Source organism: Rattus norvegicus, chromosome 20, assembly GCF_021556685.1.
Source record: "Rattus norvegicus strain SHRSP/BbbUtx chromosome 20, alternate assembly SHRSP_T2T, whole genome shotgun sequence".
In the NCBI taxonomy this organism is placed as follows: Eukaryota; Metazoa; Chordata; class Mammalia; order Rodentia; family Muridae; genus Rattus; species Rattus norvegicus.
Genome location: NC_141553.1, coordinates 45,629,307 through 45,646,959, shown reverse-complemented (window position 1 = coordinate 45,646,959; position 17,653 = coordinate 45,629,307). Strand labels below are relative to the sequence as shown.

General features: G+C 45.0%; 1 long non-coding RNA gene across 1 annotated transcript in view; it reads left to right on the top strand.

The window, feature by feature from the left end:
* Positions 1 to 17,653, top strand: part of LOC147998715 (uncharacterized) — a 53,632-nt gene that overhangs the window by 5,032 nt on the left and 30,947 nt on the right. The window lies entirely within an intron of this gene.

The window sequence follows — 17,653 nt, the reverse complement described above, 5'->3', positions numbered from 1 at the left end:
ACACGTGTGAACTCTGTCCCAGTCCTCATGCCCACTGATCCAGACTTTGTCACGACACGCTGCCAACATGGTTCCCAAGTGTAGCTGGAAACTAATAGGTGGCTGGATAAATGTTCCTAAATCGAAGGGGAGGAGCCTGTGTGTAAGGCACTCACTGCCGTCACACTGTTCTCATTAAACTGTGACAGCGACAGGATTACACCTCAACGTGTAGCAGCTGGAGGCCCTTCCCATGCTGCTAAAACAGTCTCAGAATTGAGGTGAAAGGTTTAATTTTAGGCCTTTGAAAATCTAGGCCCCCCTAGCATGGCTGTCCTCTGAGAGGCTCTACGAGCAGCTGACTGAGTCAGATGTAGGTACCCACAGCTAAGCACTGGACTGAAGTCTGGGACGCCTATGGAAAAGTTAGGGGAAGGAACTGAAGGAACTGAAGGGGATGGCAACCCCTTAGGAAGACCAACAGTGTTAGCTAACCTGGATTCCTGGGAGCTCCCAGAAAGCCACCAACCAAAGAGCATACAGGGGCTGGTCCAAAGTCCCAGGCATTTATGTAGCAAAGGACTGCCTTATCTGGTCTCAGTGGAGAGGATGCACCTAATCCTGTGAAGACTTGATGCCTCAGGGAGCAGGGTGCCCAGGGGAGTACCCTCTCAGAGGTGAAGGGGAGGGAGGATTGGGGGAAAAACTCTGTGAGTGGGGATCGGGAAGGGGGACAACATTTGGGATGTAAATAATAAAATAACTAATTAATGAGAAAAAAGGACGAGGCCACTGCTCTCTTTGTTAGCACGTTAGTGGTTTATGCTGCCTTACTTTACTATTCTTGGTTCACTTGTCCTTTCAGAGCCTGTGGGAACGGACATAGGAACCGTTGTTCTTCAATTAACTCGTCTGCTAGGGGAGCACAGCGATGCTTACAAGAGAAGAGATAACATCTTTGCTAACATGCTTTGAGGCTAAGAAAATAAAACTTCGACATATTATGTGTGATGACCCAAGCTACCATTGTCCAACCTTCTAAAAGATCAGATCAATGATACCTTATCAAAGTTAATTTTTTTTTTTCAGAATTGTAAAGCTTTGCTCCAAAGAGTACCGAATGCAGGCTGAGGGGCCTGGATTTTGGTGTTAAATAGTTCTTTTCAAGTTTATATTCCTGCAGGCTAGTGTCTACTTTAACTAAATACTTGGCCTCCAGTTGGTGGCACTATGTGGCCTTTCTAGAAGTCTGCTACTGGGCGCAGGCTTGGAAGACTCAAGGCCTTTCCCTATTCTCAGTTTGTTTTCGCTCTGATGCTTTAGGTACAAGATGTGAGCCCTCAGCTTCTGGTTTCAGCCACTATGCTCTGTGTGCTACAAGTGGCTTGGTAGTGGTGTTTTTATCATGACAGCAGAGAAGTAACTAATCCATTCTTCCTCATTGGAGCTATCTTCTTCATTAACGGGCCTCACAAACCGAGATGTACTGAGCCTATACATTCTGAAACGCTGAGGTCAGTTTCACGGTTCGGAACCCTTTTGCCAGTGTTGCATGATAGCCTGTTTCAGAGATCTCAAGAACCGGGCTGGAGCAAACAGGAAAAGAGCAGCAGCTCCACCTGTTCCACCTCCTTTCTGCGTGGTGGACTGACTGAGGACATTTTGAAAAGGCACAATTCTTGACTTAATTTTGGAAGATAACAGGGGCGCCAGCTTGGTGTGAGTAAAAGTTAGCTTCTCTTTGATAATGTTAGCAGTCAGCTGTCTGGGATCCTCTTGCTCTACAAGGGCAGGCAGGGAAGAGCTTTTCAAGGGCTGGCCTTTGGCAGTTTAGTGTCCCTAGAAGCTTGACAATCGCTGCCAGGAGAAGCCTCCAGGTGTGTTCAGGTCGAGCCCTCTAGAGTTACAGCTCCACATAGGTCTTAGGGACTAGGACCCTTAGCTCTCATGTGTTAGAGCTTTAGTGTCCTGAGATGCCTCAATTGCTGTCAACTTGAGTGTCCAGTGTAACAGTTTTCTGTGGTCACTTTCATGGCTGCTCCTGCTCAGAAAGCAGCTACTACAACCACCGAGCCCCAGTCTTTCCTTTGTTGTATGGCTCTGCCTCTCTTGGGGATGTCAGCGATGCTTGGCTGGTTTTGCAGCCTGGCCCACAGCCTGTGCAGCATTACTTTAGACATCCTCACCACACCCCTGCTGCGCATCAGAGCTGCTCAGTCCCCTGAGCTCACAGTTCAGCCTCTGCTACTTATTAAGGCCAGGTCCCTCTTGGTTCCCTGATTTCCGGAGTGGCTAGCTGGCTGCTCTCCTCAGCTCTATCTCTTCTGTGTCTGTCAAAGTGGGCTGCCACCCCACCACCTCCTTAGGCCTAGGTGACAATGGCAGATCCATTATCACCACCAGGGCTGCCACCATGGCTCTGCTGTCTGTGGCAGCTGCTTCCCTCTCTTATTACCATCTCAGCCTACTCTATTTAAATCTATCAAGAAAGGACCACGGGAAAGAGGCCATTTTTTTTTCCTGATACTACTATTCCAACACCAGGGGAGGCAGCACAGAGGGCTGCCTCTCAGCTCTCTCAGAAAGTGAGCGGAACAGCCTGCTTACACAGCCCAAGGAGAGCTTTTGCACAAAGCGCAGCAAACCTTTTGTTTGTATTTGCACCAATCACAGCATTGATCCCCGTGTACCAGTCCCTCTGTGAGATACTCAGGAGAGTGAGTGCTCCCCATCTGGCTGGAAAGGACATGGTTGCAAGGCCATCTAGAATTCACCAGGGTGTGTGAGAGTAAAATAATCCAGTGTAAGCCTATGAGACAGTAACTGGGGTTATACCCTCAGGGTGTCACTGTATGAAACAGTTGTATTAGGGTTACATCTTCACAGTATAACTGTATGAAACAGTTGTATTAGGGTTATACATCCACAGTATAACTATATGAAACAGTTGTATCTGAGGTGGAATCTTCACAGTGTAACTGTATGAGACAGTAGTATTAGGGTTATCCCTTCACAGTGTAACTGTATGAAATGGTTATGTCTGGTGTTACACCTTCACAGGGTAACTGTATGAAACAGTTGTATTAGGTTACATCTTCACAGTATAACTGTATGAAACAGTTGTATCTGGGGTGGAATCTTCACAGTGTAACTGTATGAGACAGTAGTATTAGGGTTATCCCTTCACAGTGTAACTGTATGAAATGGTTATGTCTGGTGTTACACCTTCACAGGGTAACTGTATGAAACAGTTGTGTCTGGGATTATCCCTTCACAGTGTAACTGTATGAAATGGTTATGTCTGGAGTTACACCTCCACAGTGTAACTGTATGAAACAGTTGTGTCTGGGGTTGTGTCTTCACAGTGTAACTGTATGAAATGGTTATGACTGGTGTTACCCCTTTACAGTGTCACTGAGTGAAACAGTTGTGTCTGGGGTTGTCTTTTCCCAGTGTCACTGAGTGAAACAGTTGTGTCTGGGGTTGTCTTTTCCCAGTGTCACTGAGTGAAACAGTTGTGTCTGGGGTTGTCTTTTCCCAGTGTCACTGAGTGAAACAGTTGTGTCTGGGGTTGTCTTTTCCCAGTGTCACTGAGTGAAACAGTTGTGTCTGGGGTTGTCTTTTCCCAGTGTCACTGAGTGAAACAGTTGTGTCTGGGGTTGTCTTTTCCCAGTGTCACTGAGTGAAACAGTTGTGTCTGGGGTTGTCTTTTCCCAGTGTCACTGAGTGAAACAGTTGTGTCTGGGGTTGTCTTTTCCCAGTGTCACTGAGTGAAACAGTTGTGTCTGGGGTTGTCTTTTCCCAGTGTCACTGAGTGAAACAGTTGTGTCTGGGGTTGTCTTTTCCCAGTGTCACTGAGTGAAACAGTTTTGCTAGCATTCTAACCTCAGAAGTTGGAGCATGTGGTTCTGCTTGCTGGCTAGTTTCCTTAACCGTGTTGGACGTGGAGCAGTGCACAGGCCGGGCAAACACCTCTGCCACCAGCTATGACTGCAGTTTCTACATTTCCATCTTTCAGTACTTCAACCTTTGTGCATCATCAGGTTTCCTCCAGATCGAAACATTTCATCTTGCAGGGACGCTCACTCAAAATAGCTTTAGGAAGTCCCTGAAGTGACCATGGTCTCCAGGGCCACCATTTCCGGGGAGTGGACAAACAGAAAAGATTATTACAAGTCACTCTCCAAGAGGCAAGCTGCAAAGTAGACTCTTGAGACAAGCCCAGCTGTCTGGAAGAGGTTTAGACCAACTGAGTCACTTGGAAAGATACTCTTCAGCCTGTTGAGCTGTCTGCAGGCTGTGTAGCGTGCTCCAGGTTCCAAGTTGTTGTGAGCTGTGCTGGCTGGGCTTGGGTGATGCATCTGTCTTTGAGTCATTTCTGCTTCTGGAAATAACCCTTCACCCATACTCCTGCAAGTAACTCCAATAAAACTCATTGGTCCACCAAACTGGACTGTGGTGGTATCTGTACTTTGGTTTCCCTGTCTGAGGTGAGTAGACATTTATTCATATCTCTCTAGGAATAGTGCTATACAGCTATTCTTGAGAGTTGATGTTAAAAATCCAGGGACTTCCAATATTTGAGGGCACAGGCCTTCCTAGATTTATTTTGTAGTACTAAAATTATTCCAAGTTATTTTATTGACACACTTGTATACCTACTATCATATCACAGTAATTTATTGAGTAAATGAATTCACTATTTCTTAGCATAATTTCCTGCCTGTGGTGCAGATTATGGTGGAAAATGTGTATAGCTTTGGGGTGCTTTGAATAAAAATGGCCCCCATAGGCCAATAGGGAATGGCACTATTAGAGGATATGACCTTAGAGTAGGCGTGGCTTTGTTGGAGAAAGTGTGCCAATGAGGGTGAGCTTTGAGGTCTCAGAAGCTCAAGCCAGTTCACTTCTGCTGCCTTCAGATCAAGATGGAGAACTCTTGGCTCCTTCTCCAGCACCATGTTTGCCTGCTGCCACCATGCTTCTTGCTCCGATGATAATGGACTGAACCTCCGAACTGTAAGCCAGCCCCCGTGAAATGTTTTCCTTCCTTACCCTGCTTGTGGTGTCTCTTTACAGCAACGGAAACCCTAAGACAAGACTCAGTGATGTGTATGCACCCCGGATCATCTAGCCAGCCAACCGACCAATCATAATATATGAAATTCCTCTGAGGATGATAGGCAACAGTGGGGTTCTATCAACTTAAACTAGCGTACACTATTTATGCAAATATATTTACTTTGGCGTGTGTACTGTTTGCATGTATATGTGCATGCATGGGAATGCCTGTGTAAGTCATCTTTCTTGGTCACTCGTTTTTGAACCTAGATGTCATCAGTTCAGCAAGGCTGGTTGGCTGATAAGCTCCTCCAGAGATCTTCCAGGCCCTGCCTCCCTAGGGCTTCCCTTCCTGGATCTTACCTATGGGATGCTGGAGACCAGGACTCAAGTTCTTATGCTGACAGGCCCTTTAACCCCAAGCCATCTCCCCAGCCTTGTAAGTCAAAATCTTTTAAAGTAAAACATGACCGTCATAACGAGCCTCATTCGTTGGATTATGTTCAGCTAGATTTTCTACTAAACATCCGTTGTCCTGGAGCAGGCAAGCACGGACTGGAAAACAAAATACCCGATTAACCTTTCACACTGGAGCTGGCTTTGGCTGTGCACCGAGGAGAAGTATAAATCTTGCCATTGAACTTCATTCCTTTTCCATTTCTGAGACAAACTTGGCAAAAGGCTGCAAGCTCGTGGTCATCGTTACGCTACCCCAAGTCACCGATGTCCTTCATCCTTTCTCAGTGGCTTTAGCAGAAAATTGATGTCTCGTCTACAGCACTGGCTTGTGCACAATGCCATCTTTCTAGTAGAGAGATGCTTTTTATTTTACGAGTGTACTTCCTGGTTAGCTATGAAGGAAGGGCTGGCTGTCTCTCTCTGTGTCTCTTTTTCTCTTCTTCCCTCTTCTCTCCCCTTTTCCTTCCCTCCCTCTCTCTCCTTTGTTACTTTTTCTCTTCCTTTTATCTTTCATTCTGTTCTAGTTCTTGACTGTTGTCTTTTCTTTCTTTCCTTCTTTCTTTCTTCCTTCCTTCCTTCCTTCCTTCCTTCCTTCTTTCCTTCCTCCCTCCCTTCCTTCTTTCCTTCTTTCTTTCTCTCTCTTTCTCTCCTCCTCCCCGTCTTCCTCTTCCTCTTCCTCTTCCTCCTCCTCCTTCTTCTCCTCCTCTTCTTCATCCTCCTCCTCGTCCTCCTCCTCGTCCTCCTCCTTCATATTTCTAATGTAAGGAAATCTACTATCTACTGCTTGATCCTTTGTAAAAATGGCCCTGAGCTTCTCTGCTACAAAGGCTGCTGGTTAAACACCTGTTCACCAGTACTATACCAAAGGATGCTTCAAGTGTAGCAGCTTCTGCTATTTCTACTGCATGTTTTAAAGGTTCCAGATCTCCAGAATTCTCCTTGGGCGTATGTCTTATTTAGGGTTTTATTGTGGTGAAGAGACTCTATGACCAAGGCAACTCTTATAAAGAGCAGCATTTAATTGGGGCTGGCTTACAGTCTCAGAGGTTCAGTCCATTACCACCATGGAAGGAAGCATGGCAGCATCCAGGCAGACTTGGTGCTGGAGGAACTGAGAGTTTTACATCTTGATTCAAGGGCAGCCAGGAAGAGAGACTACTGTGTCTCACATTGGGCAGAGCTCAAAGTTCTGTCTACACAATGACACCCCTCCATCGAAAAGGCTACACCTCCCAAGAGTGCCACTCCCTGGGCAAAGCATATGGATGTACCACAGTTCAGCTTTGTTTTTGGCTAGCTTCCTCCTTGAACTGTCTGAGGCCTTTTCTCCTAGCCTTTCTTTCCCTTACTGGGTGTTATGGTGCACTCGTTTGGGGGCAGGAGCTAAAACACTCAGGTTGCTTTCTTTTATTTATTTACCCTTTCATTTAGTCTCTTAAATATTTACTGATAATGTCTTCTCTGTTAAGAGGTAGTTTCCTGAGTTCAGCCACTCTGGGAATGAGTTCTACCTCCATGGAAGGATTCCCAGGCCCTGGAACCCAACCTCTGCCCCGCATCTTCAGCTGTTTCCTGTTTGTCTGTTAACCAGGAAGGGATGGAAAGAGGGAAGATACTGTTATCCCGTTATCTAAACCAAGGCACACAAGTCATAAATGTGCTGCCTGTCTTGATTTAATGGACTACATGCAGCTGTCCGATCCTTTATTTCTTATCATTTTAAAATCCCAGACCAGAGTCCAGGAAGAGACTTGACTGCAAAAGCTGACTCCAAGACTCTGAAACCAGTGATCGAGATAAGGCCCAGTCACCAGTACTAACTTCCTTCTTTAACTCCTTGTGTTAAAATATGATTGGTCAATGCCACGACCCACCCCATCCTCCTTGCTCTGTGTTCCTGTCCTATAAAAATGTTGTACAATCTCTTTTTGGGGAGGTGGTTCAGATCCTGAACCGGCTGCCTTCCTGTGCGCTCAGAAAAATAACACTTCTATTTTTAAGCTTCCGTATCTGAACTAAGTTTTCTCAACTTCTACTCTGAACCCAACATTCTCAAGAGGAAGCGTGTAGACATAAAGATATGAGGAAATGCACCATTAATGGCTCTCTCACGGTGGTGATGGTGGGACATTTCTCTGGGGTACCTTCTACAAGTTTTTACATCTGAGGAATGGCATGTTAATTCCGCGTCAAGAAGCCAAGGGTTAAGAATGCATACCCAGGGGCTAAAATTAACCCTGTCCTTTTCTTTCCTCCAATACGTTCCTTCCTTCCCCCCTTTTTTAATATCTGGATTTGAAACTGGGTTAACTCAGCTGAAACAAGCAAGCATCTAATCCAAATGAACTCCATCAAGAAAGGAAATCGGACCTCTCGTCTGGAAAGCAAAGGAGACTTTGCACTGGGACAACATAGCTCAGTGTAAAAACAGGGAGGGGTAAGATGGTGACATCTGGCTGTGTGACCACATCTCCTCTCTCTCTCTCTCTCTCTCTCTCTCTCTCTCTCTCTCTCTCTCTCTCTCTCTCTCTCTCTCTTTTCCCTTTAAACAAAATGGACAGGTTTCCAGGCTCTGGCTCGATTGTCAGGTAAGGAAGTCCAACCTCTTGGCAGCACTGAGCAGGCGTTTAGTAAACATCAACTTCTTTACTAAGGGATGTTTGAATTTCCTCCAGCGCATCCTCGACCACGTAGAGTTTAAGGACCTCACGGCCTCAACCTCTCACCAGCTCTTTGAGAAGCGTCTCTTTAAAGACAAAACTTCTCATGCTCAGGAAAACACAGGGTAGCAAGAGCGTGCAGTAGTTGGAGATTTAAGTAAACACTCAGCACCTTTGACACCGATCTGCAGATGATCTCACTCAGTTCCACGGGTGTGACACAAATACCTCAGTTAATGGGGGAATGTTCTCTTTCCCTTAGCTTTCATACACCCACCCTAACTTAGAAATAAATGCTTACTTAAGACAATCTCCAGCTTGGCCCTTCCGAAGGCACAGAAAACTGACTTAAACGTAGGTGCCCGTGGGTTCCTGATGAGAACGTCTCGCTTCCGATGAAGCCATGTTTCTCAAGTGAAGTCCCCCTTTAGTATACAGTTGGACTGCGGTTGGTTACATGTATTCTGATGTAGCCCTTCCTACTGGTGGCATCATTTCAATACCCAGAGAGGCCCAGATTCTGGAGAATTTCAGGTTTAGGCTCTGAGATTAGGGAGGGAAGCTCAGCTCGTATTTGGTATTCCACCCAACATTTTAACTTTATAAACCTTCCGATTTCTGTCGAATCGTATCTCCTTCCAGAAATCTTTGACAAGGGCAGGGCTGCTTCCCATTGTACTGTCACACAGCGCCATCTACCTCAGCCATTTTCTGGGCTCCATGTTGCTTTTCACTCCGAATGGCTACATCCTAGTTCCTGGACCCCCCATCCATCTAATCGCCTCACTCTTGGCACACAGTGTCCAAGGACAACTGGTTGAGGCCCTGCTGTCTGCAACAGGCCACAGGCTCTGAAGCAGGCCATTGCCAGCTCTGTGTGTGTGTGTGTGTGTATGTGTGTGTGTGTGTGTGTGTGTGTGTGTTGTGTGTGTGTGTTGTGTGTGTTGTGTGTGTATGTGTGTTGTGTGTGTGTTGTGTGTGTGGTGTATGTGTGTGTGTGTGTGTGTGTGTGTGTGTGTGTTTTCTAAGCTTTACCAGAGCTCTTTTAATTCACTAGCTCTGCACCTCTAGGATCCTGTCTGTCAGAGGGAGGAGATTTTCTAAGTTTCACGAAGGTGATTTATTTGTCTTAACCACCTCCAATCTTGCCCCAGCCTCTTCTGGTTTCTAAGTACTCTCTACAAGATAGATGGATTTTAAAACGAGTAAGCAAACCTGTTTGTGCATAAAAGCCAGCCTCAAAGAAGAGACAGCCTGGTGTCTGGTGACTCTCAAAGCTTCCAGTGCCCTGTGTAAAATGTAACGTGTGCACACATACACCACCGTGGGAAGCCAGTAAATGCTGATTCCGAGGCCCGGATGGGTCCTGAGATTCTGAATACCTAACAAGGGTCCAGGTGGGGCCAATCTAAGCAAGTAATAAGAAAAGCGCATGTGCTCTTTAAAATTTCTGAGAGCTAAGCATTTAAAAGCAGACTCATGACTGAAGGCATAGATGAGTAGAAAGACTCAGCAACTTGTTCCAGGCCATGCCTCTCATTAAAATCTACCAGGCTCAAGACAGTGTTTCAATCACTATACTGATGGAGAGAAGAAAACAGACAAGAAGGAGGTTTCATTCAGAAAAGTAAAAGGGGCAGGCTCTTTGATGGGCTGGCCTTCAAACTAGCTGTTAGGTTGTTGCTGGAGTGGCCAGAGTGAAGACTTTAGCCCAGAGTTTGGGGTTGTGGGGGTGTGGGGGTGTGCGACTGGGGGGCTGGCCTCAAGCAAGAGTGAGATTCAGACGGGCCCCAAACCCGGAACATCTCATCCTGAGATTGGTAGGAGTTGGAGCTGGGCCTTGCTCTCAGCCTATGAGCTCCAGCCTATGACCTCTACTTCTACTTCCTCTGCCTCGATGTAGTCTGAGGCTAGACTACAGTTCAACTTCCTGTGTCGGGATAAGAACTTGCCCTCCAGGTTCTTGGAATTCCTTTTTACGTAAATGAAGCATTCCTAGTCAATAACGTATCATCACTTTGGAATTCCCTACCCACTCCCCAGATCTATAATAGCCCTTGTTCACCCGGAATAAAGTGAACTGACCACTGAAGCAGATCTTACAAGTCAGCCAACAGTCCCCTATTCCTGCTGTTGGCATCCTGCCCCTTGCCTCTACTCCCTTTGTCCTCAATAGCTTGGTGGTCAACAGCTCCTGGAGAGGAGCGTCGCAGAGGCAGTGGGAACAATCATTTGGTTGCTTAAAGGAGCAATGAGGAGTATAAAGAGCCTGATAAGGCTGAGGGCAGGGATTGCATTTGACAAAACACTAAGTTAAGAGCTCTGCAAGCTACATATTCACCTGGGGATCTTCAAAAACATTGAAGTTCTGGTTATACCACAGGCCCAGAAGTCTAGGATGCAAACAGCAAATTTCTTGATGCTACTCAGGCAATTCCTTTATTTGGAATTTGATTATTTGGAGAAACTAAATCTGCGAGCCCTTTGCTTCCAGTGCTAATGGGACAGCATGTTTTATTACTAAGAACACAAGGAGCTTTAATAAAGAGGGCGTGGTTCAGAATTTGGCAAGGTTTTTCTACACAGAACTAGAGAGTAAATATAGTATTTTAGGCTTCATAAGACTTGAAGCAAAATTGTGCTTATCAGGTAAATGGTTATATAACAGAAAACAAACGAATTTCCACAACTTTTAATGGAATATGAAACTTAGTGGTCAGTGAGCACACAGTCTCACATATAATTTTTATGTCATGAAAAATTACGTCTATTTTGATATCTTAAAACCATTTTAAAATGTAAAGCCTATTACCTTGTAATTCAAAAGTAGGTAGCAGGCTAGGGCTCTGTGAGCTAAAGTTTTCTGGCTTTTGATGTAGAGTACAATAATCCTTGAAGCCAAAGACAAGGCCAGAATCAAGCATCTAAGTAACAAAGTCAACACTCAGCTACTTTATCTGACTTTGGGAAATCAGTTTTTCCAAGGACAATACGCAGATGCAACGACAACATTTCAAGGCAAGGTTTGCTGGCACCCACATCCTGCCCCCCCCATCAATTAGGAGTGGCTGATTGAGAACGTTATATGAAACAGAGACATTCTGACTTAAAATATCCAAGACGCTCTACAGACGTCCTTTAAAAATACAAATGAGATTTTGATCAAATGTGGCGTTTAACAGATGTGTATTTCCTGAGGCCTTGTGTTGTTAAAGATTCCTTGCTACAGAGTCATCCTTCCTGTGTTTGTAATTTGTACGTTTCTACCCAGGGGTTATGGGGTAAAAAAACCAAACCAAATCAAACCAACACCCCCCCCAACCCCACCCCAGCCAGTTTTTTTACAGTGGCTGTTTGTGTTATCAGCAGGATAGTCTGTAGTACTGTAGAGAGGTTGTGGAAATCATCCTTCTATTATCCTACATTATCCTGAATTATGACATTGAGAATGTTACATAAAATTTCTCATTAAGCGGAAAGCATAGTGAGGGAAAAAATTTGAAGAGAGCCTTAAGACCTGAAAGTCTAAATATTGCTTTTGTAATTCAGTTATAAGAAAGGACAATTGTGCTATTTCTGGGCATGGACATTTTCGATTGGGATCAGAAGTTTCCAGGCAATAAAAGGCTTCCTTCAGGAGTTTGTCGTCCTTGAGATTTTGCCAGGCGTTGAAGGGCGCCCTCTGCTGGTAGTTCCATTCATTGCACTTAGATTTGATTTACATTGCTTTCTGACAGGTTCTTTGAACCTGCCCGGTTTTTTTTTTTTTTTTTTTTTTTTTATGTTTTCTGTTATGACTGTACATTTCACACAACAAAGAAAACATAAATTCTACGTTTCCAGCTGGCATGGTTAATAATCCGTCACTCCTGCCCTTTCAAATTGTTCTACAGCAGTGGAACATCTGGCGGTTTCCAATTTCTAGGTCAGAGTGGGGTTTTGACCTCTATTTCACTTTCAAATGGGTCTCCTCGGCAGAGTAACTCTGCTTTCTCCATTAAGTTTGCCATTCTCACCCTTGACCGTAAATGTGCGTTTTTACCCGTGATGCTTGAGAAGGGAATTGCGCGGTTTTCAGGGGAAGCTAGGACTCTCCCCCTCTCCGTAACAGCCTTTGTTCGCCTTTGCAACCCAGTGACTGTGAATGCTCCTCACATCTTACTCCTCACGCATCTGGAGTTTTAATGTCTACATTTGTTACAATGGAGGGTTCGTCTGTTCTAACAATCCTGGTAACCAGATTTAAACTGGTAATGGCTCTGTAAGCTGGTTCGGCTCTGGAACCTTGAGGAGGCACAGGGAACTCTTTATTAGATCTTGTACATGAGCAATTGTGTGTGTAAGCATGGGAAAGGTATCTCGTCCAACTTCCACTCCGATGGCCACAGCTGAAAGTGGTTTTCATTCCTAAGTTGTATCTTTGCCTAGCTCCCTTTCCTAGAGTCAAAGCATCCCCACCTCGACGGCTCTCGCTCTTGGAGAAAGCCTTTGTACGCATCTCTCATTCTGAATTTACTCCTTTTATTTCCTACCTTTTCAGTCCACATGGCCGCTGTTGTAGATTGACAGCTCCACGTCTGGATGGACGCGCTGGCATTTTTAAACTCTGTTACCATCAGAACTGCTCGACACTGTCTCAGCCCTACTATGTGCTTAGTGTGTTCTCACCATCCCAGTCTTCCTAGAGGAGATTTTAAAAATCATATTCCTGCTCCTGTCGTGCTTCTCCCAGGGCTCACGAGTTCAGCTCGCACCTTCAAACTCTGCCTTGAACCCTCCAACCTAACGGCCAAATCTTAACAAGGCTTATTCCCAGTGGTCCAGCCTACTCTCTGCCTTCTCTTCTTTCCACACCGAGTTTGCAGTCCTATTTTAAGGCTCTCTGAATATGCTCCCTGTCTGATATGTGTGCTTTCTCTCTCCTTACTCAGAGTTAATTCCCATGTAATCACTAGTGTCTACATCAAATTTACTTAACAATCTAGTCAACGTTGGCAGTTACGTGTCCAGCATTCATTGTTAATAGTATCGAGCACTGTATTTGTTGTATTTAATTTGTACTGACTTGATTTCTTTTTAATTGGTATGTATTCTCTTGAGTACTCTTGATTGCTCCTTCACTCTGTCTTGCCTTCTTCGCAAGACCATGTTTCCGACGATGAGAGTATAGCACGCTTCACACTACAGTGCACCATAGATGCTTCGTGTCTCTCTTCTGTAGAGTGGGGATGATGGCGCCCTCCTGTGTCACTTGGCACAGGGCTAAGAGGAGGCGATGTGGAGCATGCGTTAAAGCTTTCAAATGTACTCATTACCACCATTATGGCAATGACCTATAAACTCTTTCCCACCCTCAACTGTCACACATGGGTCTGGGATTCCTTTCTGAAGACGAAGTGAATCACTGAAGGGGACAACTATTATTCCCGCCACCTCCTTTTACTTCCAGCCACATCAGACCAGTCAGAGTGCAAGGCAGAGGCCAGGACCCCAGTTCAGTGATCTACTTTGCATAGCCAGGCATTGGCAGCATCCGTTATATTTTATATAAAGACCGTTAAGGTTAGTCTTTTCCTCTCATTTATCCTCTTGCAACTTGGAGTCCAAGATAGATAGTGCTTGTCAATTGTGAACAAAGGTGTCCTTTGTCCTCAATCTTTTTTAGAACGCTCCGTTGCATTAAATGCCAGTCAAAGACTTGCGACATGCAGTTTCAAGAAAGAGGGATGCTTTCATGAAGGGATCACAAAGGGGAGGATGTGACGGTATTTTATTTTTGAAAGTCTGGAAAATATTTGCTAAGTATTTGGCAACCATTTTATTATCCCTAATGTTAAAAATGTTGACCGATATGGAAAGGAATACGGAGTCAAAATATGAGTGAGCCCCAGAAAGCCCCCAAACAACACAGGCTGTTGCTTTTGCTTGTAGCTGCCCTCCATATCTAGATGGTAAGACTCCATTGTAGAAGACACGGCACCATTTGCAGGACACAGAGAAATCAACTGAACGGACTGAGAAAAGCCTCTTTTCTGAGGGCTAGCGTTCATGGGGCCTGAAGTGCTTTACAAACTGCTGAGGGAGAAAAGGGGTCAGTAGTCTCCCCCAGCAGCGGACCCTGCCTGCTGCAACACTGACATGCTAAGCAAGATATACCCATTGGTACAATTTTGATACCACTGGCGTTGGGGTAACCCAACACTTTCTGATTGGACTTGAGGTCTCCACAGGAAGGAATTCAGTCCTAGGCATTGCAAACCTTGTCAAAAGCCCATGGCTTGAAAGGTTATCGGCCCGATGGGAGACCCAATAGCTGTTTTAAAAATGAAGTTGATATGCAGTCAAATTGTCTTTCAAATGTCTACATTTAACCTTTATTCTCAGGCTGCATGTTCAGCAGTCGGCCATGCAGAATCTTCTAATCGGTCAGAGTGTATAGTGTAGAATAAGTGACTCCTGAAGGCTCAGTCCCAAATGAGACATTTTTATCAAGCTGCACACTCACCTAGCCCACAAGGCTCAGAGGACATTGGGAAGCAGGGGCAGGGAGAATGAAAGCCGGAGAACGGGGATATGGGGGATGAAGACTGTGAGGTGTCTTTTGGGCAGCAGCCGTGTTACCTGCACACGAGGACCATAGAAGATTAAGTCAGCATTCTAGCTCGTATTGGAGAGAGACTAATGAGACCCCACTCCTAAAAGAAGGACCACTGGCAGCTGCTGGCTCCTGGGGAGTGCAGAGCCATTTTTCTTCATGGTGTGGCTTCTGGTAGGTTGTATATGCTGCTGTGAATGGTTTCATATCCATGCAGGCACCTCTAGCTGGACTCAGGGAATTATTAAAAAAAAAAAAAAGGAAGTACATGATGTTGGGAGGGCTGTGTTGGAGTGGAGCCCAGGGAGAGGGGAAGGGGGGGAGGGGGAGGGAGAGTTGAGGGTAAATGTGATCACGGTGCATTGCTTATATGCATGGAATTCTTAATTGAATAAATTCAAGTATTCTTTAAAAAGAATAAATTACAAACACACAAGTCACAGAAGGGAAAAATACCTAAGTGCACTTCTAATGCAAATAGTTCCTGACTTATGAGAGTTAAAGTTCTAATTTTTCAACCCTGTGATGGCAGAAACGTCGTATGCAGCCAGTAGAAATCATACTGTGAGGTTTGCTTTCAATCTTTTACCGGGTTAGCGTCAAAAGTGCTTGGCGTGTGGCGTCTGTTGGAAACATGGTTTCTTCTTTCCAAGAATGGAGTAGAACATATGTATCCTACTACTGACCTTGAGGGTAGCCAAGCTTAGGCCAAGTGTATTCAGCTATTGGGAAGTAGAGCTGGAGAATTACAAATTCCAGACTGGCTCGAGTGTATAGTGAATTAACAGCCAGCCCGGGCAACTTTGTGAGGTCCTATCTCAAAAAGGGGGCTGCAGATATAGCTCAGTGAAGAATGCTTGCTTAGCCATGGGTCAGTGAGATTCTCGGCTCAATGTTTAGCGACACACACACACACATACACACACACACACAAAGGTAGCATTAACTTGCAAATGCAAGTTTATATCAAGTTATGTCATGCATATAGTAGATCTGTCATCCATCATCCAATAAAAAAGTCAGAAAGGAAACATAAACACAATTTTGCTAGGTCTCCTTGAAAGAATGAGTGATGGGTTGTTTGGGAAAGTGAAGAATAGCGCAGAATGAGTCGCCATGTAAGCATTGTTTGGGACCAGTATTGTGTATCTGTATTCCGGCTTCAGTGTTAGAGCTCTTCCCTGCCCATATATCAGCTCCCTGTTATAAAGTCATGGGCCATGTTGCCGAGAGCTTTCCTACTTTCACAATGACCTCCTCTTCCATCTCCAATGTTAAAGTATGCTCTTTAGGATATTAAGCCTAGGCAAATATCATTTATTTTAGAGCTAATAAATTCAAATGGAGCTACATTTGCAAATGTTTTACACACACTTTCTTCTGGGTTTTAAAAGGAGGCACTGTAAGTGACTCTAACAAGCCAGATGCTACACGTACGTACAGTTCAGTGTGATGTCGTTGTAAGATTGGATAGTGATGGGTTTTGCATTTTAAAGCAAACTGATGGCTCAGATAAAATAAACAGCTATTTAAGTTTATACAGTTCCTAATGGGATTCTCAGTTGAGCTGAGATGCCCTTGACTCTAGAATCTGTGCTTTTCTCATCCTATCTCATTCTACCATGCTCTTTTTTTAAAAAATGTACTGTTGTACCTTTTATATTTTTTCAATTTAATTTTTCTGGGAACTTTGTGGCAAAGCCTTACAAAGAACTCTTACTCTAGAATATTGATGAATGGCAATTATATTAGTTAGGGTTCTCTAGGGGAACAGAACACACACATACACATACACACACACACACACACACACACATGTGCATATGAATGCACACACATATGCACACACATATGGAGATGTACTAGAATGGCTTACAAGCTCTGGACTGTGGTAGTTTAAATAAAAATGGCCCCATAGGCTTATAGGAACTGTGACTATTGGGTGGCGTGGCCTTGTTGGTGTAAGTATGGGCTTGTCCGAGGAAGTGTGTCACCGGGGGCAGGTTTTGAGGTCTAAGAAGCTCAGACCATGTCTAGTGTGTCTCTTTTCTTCCTGCTGCCTGTGGATCCATATTTAGAACTCTTGACTCGTTCTCCAGCACCATGTCTGCCTGCACGCTGCCATGCTTCCTATTACGTGATGATGGTCTAAACTTCTGAACTGTAAGCCAGCCCCAACGAAATGTTGTCCTCTGTAAGAGTCATGGTGGATAAGCTTGGCCTAGCGAGTGAGTGGTACTATTAGGAGGTGTGGCCTTGTTGGAGGAAGTGTGTCTCTGAGGGGTGGGCTTCGAGACTTAATAAACCAGTCTTCTCCTGTTTGACTTCAGAACAAGATGTAGAACTCTCAGCTCTCCCAGCACCATGCCTGCTTGGCTGCTGCCATGCTCCTGCCGTGATGATAATGAACTAGTCCTCAGAACCTGGAAGCCAGCCCCAGTCAAAGGTTGCCCATTATAAGAGTTACCTTGGTCATGGTGCCCCTTCATAGGGATAGCAACCCTAACTAAGACAGTGTCTCTTCCCAGCAATAGAATCCCTTAACTAAGACAGTCTTGCTACTCGACAGTGGCCGTCCTCCAATGGAAATACAAACTATCCAATAGTCGTTCAATCCACAAGGCTGGATGTCTCAGCTGGTCTTCCGTATATATTGGAATCCCAAAGAAGCCGGCTCTCTTGCTGGAGAAGGAACGCCTCAGCAGCAGGGTGGGTGAACGTGCTAGTGGGAATGAGGGCAAGCAGATAAAAAGCAAAACCTGCTTTCTTTCATGCTTTATAGTAAATGCCACCAGAAGGTATGGCCCAGATTTAAGGTGGGTCTTCCAACCTCACATGAATCAATCAAGAAAAACCTCTCACAGGTCTACCCATCTCCTTGGGGTTTGGTTAGTTCCAG